We start from the raw sequence: 20,311 nt of genomic DNA, 5'->3' as shown, positions 1-20,311 counted from the left end.
TTGAATCACTAATTTCCAAGGAGGGGCCAGGCTGGGCGGGAGGAGGTTGAGCTGAAAGATCCTGAGGTCCACTCCCTTGGCTAGCGTTGGTGGACTGCGTGGAAGACTGGGCGGTGGATAAACTACTGGATGCATTATCCGCTATCCAGTTGATCACCTGTTCGCACTGCTGGGGATCCAATAGGGGTGTGCCACGTGACACTGTAAATTGGGACAGGAAGCTAGAAAAGGGTACTCTGCGGCGTTCCAGTGCTCCATCAGAAGCAGGTACTGTGTCACCCTGCCCAGGACTACGGCCTCTGCCTGCAACCTCACTTTGACGCCCACGACCACGTCCTCATCCTCGTCCCTTACCCCTGGGGTTCACCATTGTAAAGGTTATGCTAGAAAAGCTAGTTATGAAGGTGAAATACACTCTATTTGTCCAAACAGAGGATATATTGCGTGTTGCAAAAAGGACTATTCGGTAAAGAGCGTATTTTATGCAACCAAACCTTGGTTTACAGCAAACTGATGTGTATCAGTAACAGATATAAAACTGTGTTTTATATTTGTGGTATTTCTTCAGATCAAATACCCCTTCTTTATGTAACTATTAGATATGGCGTGCACAAAACTGGCCACAGGCCTAGTCACTAAATACAGAGCTTATTTTTGGACCACAAAACTTGGGTACCAGTAACAGATATAAAACTGTGTTTATATTTGTGGTATTTCTTCACATCAAATACCCTGTATTTCTTTAACTATTAGATATGGCGTGCACAAATCTGGCAACAGGCCTAGTCACTAAATACAGAGCGTATTTTTGAACCACAAAACTTGGGTACCAGTAACAGATATAAAACTGTGTTTATATTTGTGGTATTTCTTCACATCAAATACTCTTTATTTCTTTAACTATTAGATATGGCGTGCACAAATCTGGCAACAGGCCTAGTCACTAAATACAGAGCGTATTTTTGAACCACAAAACTTGGGTACCAGTAACAGATATAAAACTGTGTTTATATTTGTGGTATTTCTTCACATCAAATACCCTTTATTTCTTTAACTATTAGATATGGCGTGCACAAATCTGGCAACAGGCCTAGTCACTAAATACAGAGCGTATTTTTGAACCACAAAACTTGGGTACCAGTAACAGATATAAAACTGTGTTTATATTTGTGGTATTTCTTCACATCAAATACCCTTTATTTCTTTAACTATTAGATATGGCGTGCACAAATCTGGCAACAGGCCTAGTCACTAAATACAGAGCGTATTTTTGAACCACAAAACTTGGGTACCAGTAACAGATATAAAACTGTGTTTATATTTGTGGTATTTCTTCACATCAAATACCCTTTATTTCTTTAACTATTAGATATGGCGTGCTATAAAAATGCAATTTTTATCTAATGCGGTTTTTTGGACACACAAAACCTTGGATTAGAATGTAGGGTATTCTATACTATATATATATATACTATATATGTGGCAGAATTGCGTATTCTGTACACTGCGCTTATGTGTACGCTAAACAAATATTTTTGGGCCAGGTGTGGTATATCTGTATCACTCAAAAATGCATTTTTATATCTTATGCGGTTTTATTTTTAGGCCGCAAATATTTCCTTTTTTAATTTATTAATTATTGTTATTAATTAATATTATTATTATTAAATGAGGTGACAGCGTGTGCTGTACCACTCTACGGAGTCTGAGGCACTACAAGTCCCAGACAGCAGCACAAATGAGGTTACAGCGTGTGCTGGAGTCTGAGGCACTACAAGTCCCAGACAGCAGCACAAATGAGGTTACAGCGTGTGCTGGAGTCTGAGGCACTACAAGTCCCAGACAGCAGCACAAATGAGGTTACAGACAGCGTGTGCTGGAGGCTAAATGGAGTCTGAGGAACATCCAGCAGCCGATATTCTAATAGTGCGGCGTTCGCCCAAAATGGCGGACGCCGCACTATAAAGCCCAGCCTAATGCACACACGATCCCTGCCTAATGCCTAATGCCTATAAAGATTGACTTGGAGACTGAGATTGAGACTTGGCACTGAGACAGTGAGTGCGCAGCTAAGATGGCGGCCGCTGCACTCCTGGTCCCAGCTGCCACACAGCTAGCCAGCAAATACAAGAGAGGACTAGTAGTAGTAAACGTAGATTAGCCCTGACAAGGGCTGTTGATTTCTGCACCCTGCCTACCTGATTAATTCTGGTCTTTGTCCCTGCTCTAGTCCCTATCAATTCCCAGTCCCCCCAGCACGTCTGTCCCTATGCTCTTTCACACTGCAAATGGCTGAAAGCGCCGAACATAATGAAAGCAGTCTATTGGCTGGTCAGGTCACCTGATCTGGCCAGCCACTCACTGCTCTCGTCTTGTACATGTCCCTACGTCATGCTAGTAGCTTAGAAGGCTCACCTAACATGATTGGCTCCTTGAAAAACCGCCAAAAATGAGAAAAACAAAAACGAGATTTCACTCGAGTACCGCGAGATGTTCGGCCGAATACCGAACACCTTCGAACGCCCTAATGTCCGATCGAACACCAGGTTCGAGTGAACACGTTCGCTCATCACTAATAACCATGGTACCACTGAAAATGTCATCTTGTCACGCAAAAAACTTTATAGTTATAGTCCTGAGAATAAAGCGATACCAAAATAATTATTTTTTCTATAAAATAGTTTTTATCGTATAAAAGCGCCAAAAACATAAAAAAATGATATAAATGAGATATCACTGTAATCGTACTGACCCGATGAATAAAACTGCTTTATTAATTTTACCAAAAGCGGAACGGTATAAACGCCTCCCCCATAAGAAATTCATGAATAGCTAGTTTTTGATCATTCTGCCTCACAAAAATCAGAATAAAAAGCGATCAAAAAATGTCACGTGCCCAAAAATGTTACCAATAAAAACGTCAACTCGTCCCACAAAAAACAAGACCTCACATGACTCTGTGGACTCAAATATGGAAAAATTATAGCTCTCAAAATGTGGTAACGCAAAAAATATTTTTTGCATTAAAAAGCGTCTTTCAGTGTGCGACAGCTGCCAATCAAAAAAGTCCGCTAAATAACCCGCTATAAAAGTAAATCAAACCCCCCTTCATCACCCCCCTAGTTAGGGAAAAATAAAAAAATTAAAAAAATGTATTTATTTCCATTTTCCCATTAGGGTTAGGTTTAGGGCTAGGGTGTTGTGAATTTGGATTCTGGGCTCCCCCGGTGGCTACTGGTGGAATTGAACTTGTGTCTTCATCTTCTCTGTTCACCTGTTCCCATCAAGATGTGGGAGTCGCTATATAACCTTGCTGCTCTGTTAGTTGCTTGCCGGTCAACAATGTTATCAGAAGCCTCTCTGTGCTTGTTCCTGCTCCTAGACAACTACTAGATAAGTTGGACTCTTGTCCATGTTTGTTTTTGCATTTTTGTTCCAGTTCACAGCTGTAGTTTCGTTACTGTGTCTGGAAAGCTCTTGTGAACAGGAATTGCCACTCTGGTGTTATGAGTTAATGCCAGAGTTTTAAAGTAATTTCTGGATGGTGTTTTGATAGGGTTTTCAGCTGACCATGAAAGTGTCCTTTCTGTCTTCTGCTATGTAGTAAGTGGACCTCAAATTTGCTAAACCTATTTTCATACTACGTTTGTTATTTCATCTTAATTCACCGCCAATACATGTGGGGGGCCTCTGTCTCCTTTCGGGGTATTTCTCTAGAGGTGAGCTAGGACTAATATTTTCCTCTGCTAGCATTATTTAGTCCTCCGGCTGGTGCTGGGCATCTAGAATCAACGTAGGCATGCTACCCGGCCACTGCTAGTTGTGCGTTAGGTTTAGTTCATGGTCAGCTCAGTTCCCATCTTCCAAGAGCTAGTTCCTATATATGCTTATGCTATGTTCTCTTGCCATTGAGATCATGACAGTTTGACCGGCCCACTAAAGGGTTAAAATCCTTGGCTGAGAAAGGAGAGAAATAAGTAGTCTGCTGAAATTTTTTTTTTTTTTTTTCTCTCCTTCTAATCTTTGAATGGCTCTGTGTCCACCTGTTTGTAATGGATCTTCAGAGTGTAACTGCAGGTTTGAATAATCTCGCCACGAAGGTACAAAATTTGCAAGATTTTGTTTGTCATGCACCTGTATCTGAGCCGAGAATTCCTTTGCCGGAATTTTTCTCGGGGAATAGATCTGGGTTTCAGAATTTTCGAAATAATTGCAAATTATTTTTGTCCCTGAAATCTCGCTCTGCCGGAGACCCTGCACAGCAGGTCAGGATTGTGATTTCCTTGCTCCGGGGCGACCCTCAAGACTGGGCTTTTTCATTGACACCAGGGGATCCTGCGTTGCTCAATGTGGATGCGTTTTTTCTGGCCTTGGGGTTGCTTTATGACGAACCTCATTTGGAGCTTCAGGCAGAAAAAACTTTGATGTCCCTATCTCAGGGGCAAGATGAAGCGGAAATTTACTGCCAAAGATTCCGTAAATGGTCTGTGCTTACTCAGTGGAATGAGTGCGCCCTGGCGGCGACTTTCAGAGAGGGTCTCTCTGATGCCATTAAGGATGTTATGGTGGGGTTCCCTGTGCCTGCGGGTCTGAATGAGTCCATGATAATGGCTATTCAGATCGATAGGCGTTTGCGGGAGCGCAAACCAGTGCACCATCTGGCGGTGTCCACTGAGAAGTCGCCAGAGAGTATGCAGTGTGATAGAATTCTGTCCCGAAGCGAGCGGCAGAATTTTAGACGGAAAAATGGGTTGTGTTTCTATTGTGGTGATTCTACTCATGTTATATCAGCATGCTCTAAGCGCACTAAAAAGCTTGGTAAATCTGTTTCCATTTGCACCTTACCGTCTAAGTTTATTCTATCTGTGACCCTGATTTGCTCTTTGTCATCTATTACCACGGACGCCTATGTCGACTCTGGCGCCGCTTTGAGTCTTATGGATTGGTCCTTTGCCAAACGCTGTGGGTATGATTTAGAGCCTTTGGAGACTCCTATTCCTCTGAAGGGGATTGACTCCACCCCATTGGCTAATAATAAACCACAATACTGGACACAAGTAACTATGCGTATTAATCCGGATCACCAGGAGATTATTCGCTTTCTGGTGCTGTATAATCTACATGATGATTTGGTACTAGGATTGCCTTGGCTGCAATCTCACAACCCAGTCCTCGACTGGAGAGCTATGTCTGTGTTGAGCTGGGGATGTAAGGGGGCTCATGGGGATTTACCTGTGGTTTCCATTTCATCATCTATTCCCTCTGAAATTCCTGAGTTCCTGTCTGACTATCGTGACGTCTTTGAAGAATCCAAGCTTGGTTCGTTACCTCCGCACCGAGAGTGCGATTGTGCCATAGATTTAATCCCGGGTAGTAAATACCCAAAGGGTCGTTTATTTAATCTGTCTGTGCCTGAACATGCTGCTATGCGAGAATATATAAAGGAGTCCTTGGAAAAGGGACATATTCGTCCATCGTCATCTCCCTTAGGAGCCGGTTTTTTCTTTGTGTCAAAAAAAGACGGCTCTTTGAGACCATGTATTGATTATCGGCTTTTGAATAAAATCACTGTTAAATATCAATACCCATTGCCGTTGCTGACTGATTTGTTTGCTCGCATAAAGGGGGCCAAGTGGTTCTCTAAGATTGACCTTCGTGGGGCGTATAATTTGGTGCGAATCAGGCAGGGGGATGAGTGGAAAACCGCATTTAATAAGCCCGAGGGCCACTTTGAGTATTTAGTGATGCCTTTTGGTCTTTCAAATGCTCCGTCAGTTTTCCAGTCCTTTATGCATGATATTTTTCGCGATTATTTGGATAAATTTATGATTGTGTATCTGGATGATATTCTGATTTTTTCGGATGACTGGGACTCTCATGTCCAGCAAGTCAGGAGGGTTTTTCAGGTTTTGCGGTCTAATTCTTTGTGTGTGAAGGGTTCTAAGTGTGTTTTTGGGGTACAGAGGATTTCCTTTTTGGGATATATTTTTTCCCCCTCTTCCATTGAAATGGATCCTGTCAAGGTTCAAGCTATTTGTGATTGGACGCAGCCCTCTTCTCTTAAGAGTCTTCAGAAATTTTTGGGCTTTGCTAACTTTTATCGTCGATTTATTGCTGGTTTTTCGGATATTGCTAAGCCATTGACCGATTTGACTAAGAAGGGTGCTGATGTTGCTGATTGGTCCCCTGATGCTGTGGAGGCCTTTCGGGAGCTTAAGCGCCGTTTTTCCTCTGCCCCTGTGTTGCGTCAGCCTGATGTTGCTCTACCTTTTCAGGTTGAGGTCGACGCTTCTGAGATCGGAGCTGGGGCAGTGTTGTCGCAGAAAAGTTCTGACTGCTCCGTGATGAGGCCTTGTGCCTTCTTTTCCCGTAAATTTTCGCCCGCTGAGCGGAATTATGATGTTGGGAATCGGGAGCTTTTGGCCATGAAGTGGGCTTTTGAGGAGTGGCGCCATTGGCTTGAGGGGGCCAGACATCAGGTGGTGGTATTGACTGACCACAAAAATTTGATTTATCTTGAGACCGCCAGGCGCCTGAATCCTAGACAGGCGCGCTGGTCATTATTTTTCTCTCGGTTTAATTTTGTGGTGTCATACCTACCGGGTTCTAAGAATGTTAAGGCGGATGCCCTTTCTAGGAGTTTTGAGCCTGACTCGCCTGGTAACTCTGAGCCCACAGGTATCCTTAAGGATGGAGTGGTATTGTCAGCCGTTTCTCCAGACCTGCGGCGGGCCTTGCAGGAGTTTCAGGCGGATAGACCTGATCGTTGCCCACCTGATAAACTGTTTGTTCCTGATGATTGGACCAGTAGAGTCATCTCTGAGGTTCATTCTTCTGCGTTGGCAGGTCATCCTGGCATTTTTGGTACCAGGGATTTGGTGGCAAGGTCCTTCTGGTGGCCTTCCCTGTCACGAGATGTGCGAGGCTTTGTGCAGTCTTGTGACGTTTGTGCTCGGGCCAAGCCTTGTTGTTCTCGGGCTAGTGGATTATTGTTGCCCTTGCCTATTCCTAAGAGGCCTTGGACGCACATCTCGATGGATTTTATTTCAGATCTGCCTGTTTCTCAGAAGTTGTCTGTCATCTGGGTGGTGTGTGACCGTTTCTCTAAGATGGTCCATTTGGTTCCTCTGCCCAAGTTGCCTTCTTCTTCCGAGTTGGTTCCTCTGTTTTTTCAAAATGTTGTTCGTTTGCATGGTATTCCTGAGAATATCGTTTCTGACAGAGGGACCCAATTCGTGTCTAGATTTTGGCGGGCATTCTGTGCTAGGATGGGCATAGATTTATCTTTTTCGTCCGCTTTCCATCCTCAGACGAATGGCCAGACCGAGCGGATTAATCAGACCCTGGAGACATATCTGAGGTGTTTTGTGTCTGCTGACCAGGATGATTGGGTTGCTTTTTTGCCATTGGCGGAGTTCGCTCTCAATAATCGGGCCAGCTCTGCCACTTTGGTGTCCCCGTTTTTTTGTAATTCGGGGTTTCATCCTCGATTTTCCTCTGGTCAGGTGGAATCTTCGGATTGTCCTGGAGTGGATGCTGTGGTGGAGAGATTGCATCAGATCTGGGGGCAGGTGGTGGACAATTTGAGGTTGTCCCAGGAGAAGACTCAGCTTTTTGCCAACCGCCACCGTCGTGTTGGTCCTCGGCTTTGTGTTGGGGATTTGGTGTGGTTGTCTTCTCGTTTTGTCCCTATGAGGGTCTCTTCTCCTAAGTTTAAGCCTCGGTTCATCGGCCCGTATAAGATATTGGAGATTCTTAACCCTGTTTCCTTCCGTTTGGACCTCCCTGCATCCTTTTCTATTCATAATGTTTTTCATCGGTCATTATTGCGCAGGTATGAGGTACCGGTTGTGCCTTCCGTTGAGCCTCCTGCTCCGGTGTTGGTTGAGGGTGAGTTGGAGTACGTTGTGGAGAAAATCTTAGACTCTCGTGTTTCCAGACGGAGACTCCAGTATCTGGTCAAGTGGAAGGGATACGGCCAGGAGGATAATTCTTGGGTGAATGCATCTGATGTTCATGCCTCTGATCTGGTTCGTGCCTTTCATAGGGCCCATCCTGATCGCCCTGGTGGTTCTGGTGAGGGTTCGGTGCCCCCTCCTTGAGGGGGGGGTACTGTTGTGAATTTGGATTCTGGGCTCCCCCGGTGGCTACTGGTGGAATTGAACTTGTGTCTTCATCTTCTCTGTTCACCTGTTCCCATCAAGATGTGGGAGTCGCTATATAACCTTGCTGCTCTGTTAGTTGCTTGCCGGTCAACAATGTTATCAGAAGCCTCTCTGTGCTTGTTCCTGCTCCTAGACAACTACTAGATAAGTTGGACTCTTGTCCATGTTTGTTTTTGCATTTTTGTTCCAGTTCACAGCTGTAGTTTCGTTACTGTGTCTGGAAAGCTCTTGTGAACAGGAATTGCCACTCTGGTGTTATGAGTTAATGCCAGAGTTTTAAAGTAATTTCTGGATGGTGTTTTGATAGGGTTTTCAGCTGACCATGAAAGTGTCCTTTCTGTCTTCTGCTATGTAGTAAGTGGACCTCAAATTTGCTAAACCTATTTTCATACTACGTTTGTTATTTCATCTTAATTCACCGCCAATACATGTGGGGGGCCTCTGTCTCCTTTCGGGGTATTTCTCTAGAGGTGAGCTAGGACTAATATTTTCCTCTGCTAGCATTATTTAGTCCTCCGGCTGGTGCTGGGCATCTAGAATCAACGTAGGCATGCTACCCGGCCACTGCTAGTTGTGCGTTAGGTTTAGTTCATGGTCAGCTCAGTTCCCATCTTCCAAGAGCTAGTTCCTATATATGCTTATGCTATGTTCTCTTGCCATTGAGATCATGACATAGGGTTAGGGTTAGGGTTAGGGCTAGGGTTAGGGCTAGGGTTATTGCTAGGGTTAGGGTTAGGGCTAGGGTTGGGGCTAGGGTTAGGGTTAGGGCTAGGGTTAGGGCTAGGGCTAGGGTTAGGGTTAGGGTTAGGGCTAGGGTTATTGCTAGGGTTAGGGTTAGGGCTAGGGTTAAGGCTACAGTTAGGGTTGGGGCTAAAGTTAGGGTTAGGGTTTGGATTACATTTACGGTTGGGAATAGGGTTGGGTGTGTCTGGGTTAGAGGTGTGGTTAGGGTTACTGTTGGGATTAGGGTAAGGGGTGTGTTTGGATTAGGGTATCAGTTATAATTGGGGGGTTTCCACTGTTTAGGCACATCAGGGGCTCTCCAAACGCGACATGGCGTCTAATCTCAAATTCCAGCCAATTCTGTGTTGAAAAAGTAAAACAGTGCTCCTTCCCTTCAGAGCTCTCCCGTGTGCCCAAACAGGGGTTTACCCCAACATATGGGGTATTGGCGTACTCAGGACAAATTGGACAACATCTTTTGAGGTCCAATTTCTCCTGTTACCCTTGGGAAAATACAAAACTGGGGGCTAAAATATAAGTTTTGTGGGGAAAAAAATATTTTTTATTTTCACGGCTCTGCGTTGTAAACTGTAGTGAAACACTTTGGGGTTCAAAGTTCTCACAACACACTAGATAAGTTCCTTGGGAGGTCTAGTTTCCAATATGCGGTCAATTGTGGGGGGTTTGTTCTGTTTGGGTACATCAGGGGCTCTGCAAATGCAACGTGACGCCTGCAGACCAATCCATTTAAGTCTGCATTCCAAATGGCGCTCCTTCCCTTCCGAGCTCTGTCATGTGCCCAAACAGTGGTTCCGGCCCACATATGGGGTATCAGCGTACTCAGGAAAATTGGACAACAACTTTTGGGGTCCAATTTATCCTGATACCATTGTGAAAATACAAAACTGAGGGCTAAAAAATCATTTTTGTGAAAAAAAAAATAATTTTTATTTTCACGGCTCTGCGTTGTAAACTGTAGTGAAACACTTGGGGGTTCAAAGTTCTCACAACACATCTAGATAAGTTCCTTGGGAGGTCTAGTTTCCAATATGGGGTCACTTGTGGGGGGTGTGTACTGTTTTGGTACATCAGGGGCTCTGCAAATGCAAAGTGACGCCTGCAGACCAATCCATTTAAGTCTGCATTCCAAATGGCGCTCCTTCCCTTCCGAGCTCTGTCATGCGCCCAAACAGTGGTTCCCCCCCACATATGGGGTATCAGCATACTCAGGACAAATTGGACAACAACTTTTGGGGTCCAATTTATCCTGATACTTTTGAGAAAATACAAAACTGGGGGCTAAAATATCATTTTTGTGAAAAAAAAAAGAATTTTTATTTTCACGGCTCTGTGTTATAAACTGTAATGAAACACTTGGGGGTTCAAAGCTCTCAAAACACATCTAGATAAGTTCCTTAGGGGGTCTAGTTTCCAAAATAGTGTCACTTGTGGGGGTTTTTAATGTTTAGGCACATCAGGGGCTCTCCAAACGCAACATGGCGTCCCATCTTAATTCCAGTCAATTTTGCATTGAAAAGTAAAATAGCGCTCCTTCCCTTTCGAGTTCTGCTATGTGCCCAAACAGTGGTTTACCCCCACATATGGGGTATCGTCATACTCAGGACAAATTGCACAACAACTTTTATGGTCTAATTTAGTGTTGAGCGATACCGTCCGATACTTGAAAGTATCGGTATCGGAAAGTATCGGCCGATACCGGCAAAATATCGGATCCAATCCGATACCGATACCCGATACCAATACAAGTCAATGGGACTCAGGTATCGGACGGTATTCCTGATGGTTCCCAGGGTCTGAAGGAGAGGAAACTCTCCTTCAGGCCCTGGGAACCATATAAATGTGTAAAATAAAGAATTAAAATAAAAAATATCGCTATACTCACCTGTCCGACGCAGCCGGGACCTCGGCGATTGTAAGCGGCAGCGTTGTTTCTTTAAAATTCGCGCTTTTACTTGCTTACGTGAATTCCCGGCTTCTGATTGGTCAGGGCGGCCATGTTGCCGGGACTCGGACCAATCACAGCAAGCCGTGACGAAATTACGTCACGGCTTGCTGTGATTGGTCCGCGTCCCGGCAATATGGCGCCGTGACCAATCACAAGCCGTGACGTCACGGGAGGCTGGACACGCGCGCTTTTCAAAATAAGCGCGTGTCCAGCCTCCCGTGACGTCACGGCTTGTGATTGGTTAATGGCGGCCATGTTGCCGGGACGCGGACCAATCACAGCAAGCCGTGACGTAATTTCGTCACGGCTTGCTGTGATTGGTCCGAGTCCCGGCAACATGGCCGCCCTGACCAATCAGAAGCCGGGAATTCACGTAAGCAAGTAAAAGCGCGAATTTTAAAGAAACAACGCTGCCGCTTACAATCGCCGAGGTCCCGGCTGCGTCGGACAGGTGAGTATAGCGATTTTTTTTATTTTAATTCTTTCTTTTACACCTTTTTACATTAATGTTGTTTCGATACCGATATCCGATATTACAAAAATATCGGATCTCGGTATCGGAAATTCCGATACAGCAAGTATCGGCCGATACCCGATACTTGCAGCATCGGAATGCTCAACACTAGTCTAATTTCTTCTCTTACCCTTGGGGAAATTAAAAAATGGGGGCGAAAAATCATTTTTGTGAAAAAATATGATTTTTTATTTTTACGGCTCTGCATTATAAACTTCTGTGAAGCACTTGTTGGGTCAAAGTGCTCATCACACATCTAGATAAGTTCCTTAGGGGGTCTACTTTCCAAAATGGTGTCACTTGTGGGGGGTTTCAATGTTTAGGCACATCAGGGGCTCTCGAAATGCAACATAGCATCCCATCTCAATTCCAGTCAATTTTGCATTGAAAAGTCAAATGGCACTCCTTTCCTTCCGAGCTCTGCCATGCGCCCAAAGAGTGGTTTACCCCCACATATGGGGTATCAGCGTACTCAGGACAAATTTTACAACAACTATTGGGGTCCATTTTCTCCTGTTACCCTTGGTAAAATAAAACAAATTGGAGCTTAAATAAATTTTGTGTGAAAAAAAGTTAAATGTTCATTTTTATTTAAACATTCCAAAAATTCCTGTGAAACACCTGAAGGGTTAATAAACTTCTTGAAAGTGGTTTTGAGTACTTTGAGGGGTGCAGTTTTTAGAATGGTGTCACACTTGGGTATTTTCTATCATATAGACCCCTCAAAATGACTTCAAATGAGATGTGGTCCCTAAAAAAAATGGTGTTGTAAAAATGAGAAATTTCTGGTCAAATTTTAACCCTTATAACTCCCTAACAAAAAAAAAATTTGGTTCCAAAAATGTGCTGATGTAAAGTAGACATGTGAAAAATGTTACTTATTAAGTATTTTGCGTGACATATGTCTGTGATTTAAGGGCATAAAAATTCAAAGTTGGAAAATTGCTAAATTTTCAAAATTTTCGCCAAATATTTGTTTTTTTCACAAATAAACGCAAGTTATATTGAAGAAATTTTTTCATGAAGTACAATATGTCTCGAGAAATCAGTGTCAGAATCGCCAAGATCCGTTGAAGCATTCCAGAGTTATAACCTCATAAAGGGACAGTGGTCAGAATTGTAAAAATTGGCCTGGTCATTAACGTGCAAACCACCCTTGGGGGTGAAGGGGTTAATAATGTGGAACAGCCTTCTTAAGTAGTCTTGCCTTTATTTGGACACACCTGCCAAACTAATTTGCACAGGTATGTGCAATTGCTTTCAGTGATATAAAGAGCCCTGACACACATCACCATCAATGAGTTTAAATGACAAACAAAAAAATTCTAACCTTATCACTCCTTATCTCTTTGTGCATAATAATTTGGAACACAGTGTACAGTACATTATAATAATAACTACTAATATTATTATTCCGTGGACTGACATTGGATTATTACGTATGTTGCAGGCTTGCAGCAGATTTTCAATGGGGATTTCACCTCCTACAATACAAATTCTTACCTGCTCATACACAGATGAAGAGGAAGGCATTATAAAACCCGGGATATTATGTAACAACTATAAGGTAATTAAAAGATAAAAATGTTATCAACTTTTCAAAGAGAACGCTTATAATGAACAAAATGAACAAAGTATGAAATAATTAGCCGCTGTTTATGAATAAAGTCTGCCTTCAAGTGTGTGACAAGTGGCAAAAGAAATCTATATTTACACACTGACACACACACAGGCACGTAGTCACGCACAGTAATTGTCTTATTATTGAGATATTCAGCTTTTAAACTCTTCATTATAAAAATAATATCAATGTGTTTAATGAATAATTATGTAACCTATCTACAATACTTAAAATGTGCTGAAAATTAGCTTCCAATTGTTTTCACTGGAAAATTATTCTATTACACCCATGATGCTTTTTTCCCACAGTTTCTTGTTCAGAAAATGGGATTGAAGGGAGAACATTTCACCTTGTGTTGAGTGCAGGCTCGGACTGGCCCACTGGAGAACCGGAGGATTCTCCGGTGGACCCAGGCACTGACACCTGCTGGCATACTTGCCAGCAGCTGCCTAGGGCCCCCATTGCTTCAAGAGCCCCCACTGCTCCAGGGGCCCCAAGCCAGTGGCTATGGGGCCCCTGAGTCAAGGGGGCCCGCCCTGTGCCAGCCTAGCAGCAGCTGGAGACAGGATCCTGTCCCCGCTGCTAAAGCAAAATGAATATTCACGCTTCTCCACGCCCCTATGGGCATGGAGAAGCGTGAATACCATTTTTTTTAAGTCCCACCACCACACCACACACACGCACCATCCGCACCACATACACAGGCACACAGAGTCAGACACACAGTGCAGCTCACCTCCTGGCAGCAGCAGCAGCACATCTCGGCGTCCTGCTTCCTGTCTGAGACAGCCCAGCTGGACGACGTCATCATCCAGCACGCTGTCTCACACAGAAAGCTGCCGGCAAAGAAGAGGCTGCAGGGAGGTGAGTTGTGCTGTGTGAGTGTGCCTGCAGGTCTGTGTGTGAGTGTGCCTGTGTGTGAGTGTGCCTGTGTGTGAGTGTTCCTACGTGTCTGTGTGTGAGTGTGCAGCAGCCTGTGTCTGTGTGTGAGTGTGTCTGTGTGTGAGTGTGCCTGTGTGTGAGTGTGTCTGTGTGTGAGTGTGCAGCAGACTGTGTGTGAGTGTGTCTGCGTGTCTGTGTGTGAGTGTGTCTGTGTGTGAGTGTGTCTGTGTGAGTGTGCAGCAGCCTGTGTCTGTGTGTGAGTGTGCCTGCGTGTCTGTGTGTGAGTGTGTCTGTGTGTGAGTGTGCCTGCGTGTCTGTGTGTGAGTGTGCCTGCGTGTCTGTGTGTGAGTGTGCCTGTGTCTGTGTGTGGGTGTGCAGCAGCCTGTGTCTGTGTGTGAGTGTGCCTGCGTGTCTGTGTGTGAGTGTGCCTGTGTGAGTGTGTCTGTGTGTGAGTGTTCAGCAGCCTGTGTCTGTGCCTGCATGTCTGTGTGTGAGTGTGCCTGTGTGTGAGTGTGCCTGTGTGTGAGTGTGTCTGTGTGTGAGTGTGCCTGCGTCTGTGAGTGAGTGTGCCTGCCTGTCTGTGTGTGAGTGTGCCTGCGTGTGTGTGCATGCGTGAGTGTGCCTGTGTCTGTGTGTTGCTGGGGAAGCACAATGATATTGGTGGGGGACGCAATAGTGCAGGCGATGGGCAATGATGATGGTGGGGGGAGACAGTGATGGAGGTGATGGGCAATGATGGCGGAGGGGGGAGACAATGATGGAGGTGATGGGCAATGATGGTGGGGGGGCAATGATGGTGAGTGGAGGCAACAATGGAAGTGATGGGCAATGTTTGAGGTGATGGGCAATGAAGGTGAGAGGAGGCAATGATGGAGACGATTGGGCAATGATGGTGGGGGAGGCAATGATGGAGGTGATGGGGGAGGCAATGATGGAGATGATGGGCAATGATGGTGGTAGGGGAGACAATGATGGAGGTGATGGGCAATGATGGAGGTGATTAGGCAATGATGGAGGTGATGGGCAATGATGGTGGTGGGGGAGGCAATGATGGTGGGGGGAGGCAATGATGGTGGCGATAAGCAATGATGTTGGGGAGGCAATGATGGAGGTAATGCGCAATGATGGCGGTGGGGGCAGGCAACAATGGAGGTGATGGGCAATGATGGTGGTGGGGAGGCAATGATGGTAGGGGGAGGCAATGATGGAGGCAATAGGCAATGATGGTGGTGGTAAGCAATGATGGAGGTGATGGGCAATGATGGCGGTGGGGCAGGCAATGATGGAGGTGATGGGCAATGATGGAGGTGATGGGCAATGATGGTGGTGGTTGGAGGCAATGATGGAGGTGATGAAATGGGCAATGATGTGGGGGAGGAGGCAGTGATGGAGATAGTGGAATTGGCAGTGATGGGGTGGCGGGGGAGAAGAAGGCAATGACGGAGGTGGTGATAAGGACAATGATGGCGGTGGAGAGGGGCTGCATTATACTTTGTGAGGGGGGCTACATTATATTCTGTGGGGGGACTGCATTATTCTCAGGGGACTACATTATATTCTGAGGGCATACATCATACTATATGAGGGGGCTACAGTATACTTTATGGGGGCTGCATTATATTCTGTGGTGGGGCTGCATTATTCTCTCAGGAGACTACATTATATTCTATGAGGGGGCTACCCCTCTATGATTCTACCCCTCTATAATTCTACCCCAACACCTGCTACATAATTAAGATGTGTACTACCTTATATTATACCCTGATATTAGCGTGTTTTACCACACAATTGGTGGTCTTTAGTGTTGAGCGATACCGTCCGATACTTGAAAGTATCAGTATCGGATAGTATCGGCCGATACCCGAAAAGTATCGGATATCGCCGATACCGATACCCGATACCAATACAAGTCAATGGGACACCAAGTATCGGAAGGTATCCTGTATGGTTCCCAGGGTCTGAAGGAGAGGAAACTTTCCTTCAGGCCCTGGGATCCATATTAATGTGTAAAATAAAGAATAAAAATAAAAAATATTGATATACTCACCTCTCCGATGCAGCCTGGACCTTACCAATGTAACCGGCAGCTTCCGTTCCTAAGAATGAGCGCTTGAAAGACCTTATATGACGTCGCGGCTTGTGATTGGTCGCGTGGCGGTCACGTGACCACTCACGCGACCAATCACAAGCCGCGACGTCATCTAAGGTCTTTCAAGCGCTCATTCTTAGGAACGGAAGCTGCCGGTTACATCGGTAAGGTCCAGGCTGCATCGGAGAGGTGAGTATATCAATATTTTTTATTTTTATTCTTTATTTTACACATTAATATCGATCCCGATACCGATTCCCGATATCACAAAAGTATCGGATCTCGGTATCGGAATTCCGATACCGCAAATATCGGCCGATACCCGATACTTGCGGTATCGGAATGCTCAACACTAGTGGTCTTGTATTTCTAGGTAGCTGAATAGTGGGCCCCAAGAATGATTTTCTCTGGTGGGCCCAAGTTGCTCGAGTCCGACGCTGGTTGAGTGACATGCTTAGCATGGCATGCCAATGTGATGAGGCTTACTGTCACGATATACTGGTCTCAAGTAAGGAAGAGGGGGCCTCAAACTGTCCCTGGAGCTGGGAACCTACCCATCCCTGTCCCGGGTCTCCGACCTTACTATGCTCCTGAATACACACTTAACTATTCCCTCTCCACCCAGGGAAGTATGAGACAGATGTGAAATGGATAGCACAAACCAGTCTGACAGGCAAATGAAAGAAAAACTGCAATCACACAAAAACACTCATGCAACATCAAAGTGGAAAACAAGGGAACAAAAGGGCAACCAACCAAATGGGAGGGGATAAGAACATATTTACACAACCAAAACCACTCCTAGAGTTAACACCAATAAATTGCCACAATTAAGGACTACTCCTTCACAATCAAACTGGGTAGTTGCAAGCTATCACCGGCAGGGAACAGAGGAAGCAGAGACTTTTATATAGAAGGCCCTGCAGAGTGATAGGCTAGACACAAATAGCAAATGGAAAACACCTGCAGTAAGGAAGCACTGGATGAAAGATGCAGAGCTATCAGAACTTGGACAGCAACATGATCTAAAGTAGCTCAGTGGATAGACAACCACAACACTTATGAATCCAATACTGAGGCATGACAGTATCCCTCTTTCTATGAAGGGCCACCGGATCCTAAGAAATACCCAATCGCTAACGCTGCTGACAGAATTCCCTCATATGCAAATCTTTTGCATCAACCCTGGCAATATCCTCCAGACTGAAACCTTTCCATTTAATGTGAGGTTGCCGTTGACATCTGACACGTAAGGGACGCAACACCCGCTCCCCCTCAGTTTTCTTATCAAGCAAATTCTCCGCCACATCATCTTTAGTATCTGGGATATACGTCACCAAAAAATCAACATTGGGCTGATTGAGGACGAGAGCTTTAGAAAAAGCTGTTTTGAGGGCAGCAAAAGCATCAAATGCCTCAGTGGACCAAGTGGAAAAATCAGTACCCTTGTTGATTATATTGGTTATATCAGTAATTGAATAATAACTGAAAGTCCTTAATGAACTGATGATAGTAAATAGTTACCCCTAAGAATCTCTGTAAAGCTTTATGGTTAGTTGTTTGTACCCGATCAAGGATGGCCTGTACCCTGGTGGGATCCACCTGAACACCATCAAAAGGCCCATGCAGGAGAAGAACTTCATCCTCAGTACCCAAATCCTGAACCATAATGGAAGGAGTGGGAGGAGATCTCATAGATGACAGGGATTTAGATAAACAATTGAAAAAACAGTTATTTCCCAAAGACTTAACCTTGTGAGTCTCCCAATTGATAGTAGGTTTGTGTTTAAGCAACCAGGGCATACTCAACACAATTGTATCTGGCAAAGAAGGTATAATCATTAGTGTTGAGCGAGTGTACACATTACTCGGGTTTTCCCAAGCACGCTCGGGTGACCTCCGTGTATTTATGACTGCTCAGAGATTTCGTTTTCATCACGGGAGCTGAATGATTTACAGCTTACATCCGGCACTATGTGCCAGGAGCAGTCACGGACCACTCCTGCCACAAAAACCCCCGGGACACTGCGATGAAACATGATCGCAGCATTCCGGCGGCATAGGGAAGCATCGCACTGGGAGGGGGCTCCCTGAATGCTTCCCTGAAACCCTCGGAACAACGCGATGTGATCGCGATGTTCCAAGGGTCTCCTTCAGTATCCTCGCTGCAGGCCCTGGATCCAAAATTGCCATGGGGCTTCTTCCAGGTCTTGCAGGGAGGTGGCTTGCAAGTATTATCAACTTTACCTAACTCACCCCCCAAAACAAATTCATTAATTGCTGTTTTTAGTCATGCTGCCTCACAAAAATTGGAATAAAAAGCGATCAAAAAATGTCACATGCCCGAAAATGGTACCAATACAAACGTCAACTCGTCCCACAAAAAAACCGACCTCACATGACTCTGTGGACCAAAATATGGAAAAATTATAGCTCTCAAAATGTGGAGACGCAAAAACTATTTTTTGCAATGAAAACCTTCTTTTAGTGTGTGACAGCTGCCAATCATAAAAATTCGCTATAAAGAACAGCTATAAATAGTAAATCAAACCCCCCTTCATCACCCCCTTAGTTAGGGAAAAATAATAAAATTTTAAAAATGTATTTATTTCCATTTTCCCCTTAGGGTTAGTGTTAGGGTTGGGGCTAAAGTTAGGGTTAGGGCTACAGTTAGAGTTGGGGCTAAAGTTAGGGTTGGGGCTAAAGTTAGGGTTGGGGGTAAAGTTAGGGTTAGTGTTGGGGCTAAAGTTATGGTTACGGTTGGGGCTAAGGTTAGGGTTGAGGCTAAAATTAGGGTTAGGGTTGGGACTAAAGATAGGGTTAGGGTTGAGGTTAAAGTTGGGGTTAAGGTTGGGGCTAAAGTTAGGGTTAGGGTTTGGATTACATTTACGGTTGAGATTAGGGATTGTGATTAGGGTTAGGGTATGTGTCAGTGTTAGGGGTATGGTTAGGGTTACGGTTGGGTTTAGGGGTGTGTTGGAGTTAGAGGTGTGGTTAGGGTTTGGATTAGGGTTAGGGGTGTGTTGGGGTTAGGGGTGTGTTGGGGTTAGTGGTGTGGTTGGGATTAGGGTTAGGGGCGTGTCTGGGTTAGGGGTGTGATTAGGGTTATGGTTAGGGTTGGGATTAGGGTTGGGGGATAAAAAATCATTTTTGTGAGAAAAAAAGATTTTTTTATTTTCACGGCTCTGCATTATAAACTATAGTAAAACACATGGGGGTTCAAAGTTCTCAAAAAACATCTAGATAATTTCCTTGGGGGCCATGCGCCCAAACGGTGGTTCCTCCCCACATATGGGGTATCAGCATACTCAGGACAAATTGGACAACTTTTGGGATCCAATTTTTCCTGTTACCCTTGGGAAAATACAAAACTGGGGGCTAAAAAATAATTTTTGAGGAAAAAAATAAGAATTTTTATTTTCACGGCTCTGCGTTATAAACTGTAGTGAAACACTTGGGGGTTCAAAGTTCTCACAACACATCTAGATAAATTCCTTGGGGGTCTAGTTTCCAAAATGGTGTCACTTGTGGGAGGTTTCCACTGTTTAGGCACATCAGGGGCTCTCAAAACATGACATGGCGTCCTATCTCAATTCCTGTCAATTTTGCATTGAAAAGTCAAACGGCGCTCCTTCCTTTCCGAGCTCTGCCATGCACCCAAACATTGGTTTACCCCCACATATGGGGTATCAGCGTACTCAGGACAAATTGTACAACAACTTTTGGGGTCCAATTTCTCCTGGTACCCTTGGTAAAATAAAACAAATTGGAGCTGAAGTAAATTATTTGTGGTGGAAAAAAGTCAAATGTTCATTTTTTTAAACATTCCAAAAATTCCTGTGAAACACTTGAAGGGTAAATACACTTCTTGAATGTGGTTTTGAGCACTTTGAGGGGTGCAGTTTTTAGAATGGTGTCACACTTGGGTATTTTATATCATATAGACCCCTCAAATTACTTCAAATATGATGTAGTCCCGAAAAAAAATGGTGTTGTAAAAATGAGAAATTGCTGGTCAACTTTTAACCCTTATACTGTAACTCCCTAAAAAAAAAAATTGGGTTCCAAAATTGTGCTGATGTAAAGTAGACATGTGGGAAATGTTACTTATTATTTTGTATGACATATGTCTGTAATTTAAGGGCATAAAAATTCAAAGTTGGAAAATTGTGAAATTTTCAAAATTTTCGCCAAATTTCCGTTTTTTTCACAAATAAATGCATGTAACGTCAAAGAAATTTTATCACTATCATGAAGTACAATATGTCACGGGAAAACAGTGTCAGAATCATCAGGATCCGTTGAAGCGTTCCAGAGTTATTACCTCATAAAGGGACAGTGGTCAGAATTG

The sequence above is a fragment of the Ranitomeya variabilis genome, chromosome 1 (assembly GCF_051348905.1).
Source record: "Ranitomeya variabilis isolate aRanVar5 chromosome 1, aRanVar5.hap1, whole genome shotgun sequence".
Lineage (NCBI taxonomy): Eukaryota > Metazoa > Chordata > Amphibia > Anura > Dendrobatidae > Ranitomeya > Ranitomeya variabilis.
The sequence above is the reverse complement of the archived record's forward strand: the minus strand, read 5'-3'. Positions refer to the sequence as shown.